We start from the raw sequence: 833 nt of genomic DNA, 5'->3' as shown, positions 1-833 counted from the left end.
TGGCAGAAGACACCAGAGCAGATGCAGAGAGCCATTTTGTGAATGGATTGGATTATTTAATAACATTACCTTACTGTGGAGGAAGGATTGTAAAAAAATGCCTTTGAGACAGTTTCTTAGCTTTTTAACTGTCGTTTCTTCCTAGTGGTCTTTGTAAGAGTGTAGAAGCATTCCTTCTTTGATAATGTTAAATTTGTAAGTTTCAGGTGACATGTGAAACCTTTTTTTTTTTTTTATTTTTTTTCAGGGGAGAGCGCGAACGCAGTCCCCCACTACCACAAATTATGCAGTCGAGTTTCCCGCATTTGGGGAAATCGCAGGGGTCAGCACATCCGGAGTGCAATGGATAAGCCTCGCCCTGGGAAAACCACCTTCGTGATCATGGTATCTCCCCTGCCAGGTAAGTATGTGAAACCTTTTTTAAGATTTTTCTCAAAAGTTTTGAAAAGCTATTAGCCAGGATCATGGTGTAATAAGACATAACGTTTTTCCTTTAAAAATTTAAGTGCGTGTGTAGAGTTAAGAAGCTGTTGTACATTTATGATTTAATAAAATAATTCTAAAGAAAAAAAAGAAGTTGGATAAGACAAACCAGTAGAAAAATAAAAGAACCCCAAGAGAAAGCACAAGAATCAGAGACCCATTTGTTTACACATTCAAAGTATTAAACTGAAAGCTATAATATATATACAAAGGACTTGGACTTCTGGACCAGTTATTTAATAACAGAAATTTGTATAATGAATTCCTGGTTTACATGGAAATGATTTTATGAATCATAGTTCATAGTTTTAGAACGATATTTGTGCTTGGCTTTGGTATAGTCATCCTTT

The 833-nt window shown here is 35.5% G+C and overlaps 1 non-coding gene across 1 annotated transcript; it reads right to left on the bottom strand.

Moving 5' to 3' along the window:
- Positions 1-244: 244 nt before the first annotated feature.
- LOC128117255 (U1 spliceosomal RNA) lies at positions 245-408 on the bottom strand. The gene has a single exon (XR_008220746.1). It is a non-coding gene; the product is annotated as a U1 spliceosomal RNA (small nuclear RNA).
- Between the last annotated feature and the right edge of the window lie 425 nt (positions 409-833).

The sequence above is a fragment of the Peromyscus californicus genome, unplaced genomic scaffold, assembly GCF_007827085.1.
Source record: "Peromyscus californicus insignis strain IS unplaced genomic scaffold, ASM782708v3 Scaffold_20__1_contigs__length_68692818, whole genome shotgun sequence".
NCBI lineage: Eukaryota > Metazoa > Chordata > Mammalia > Rodentia > Cricetidae > Peromyscus > Peromyscus californicus.
Note: the sequence above shows the minus strand (reverse complement) of the source record. Positions and strands in the feature narration are given on the sequence as shown.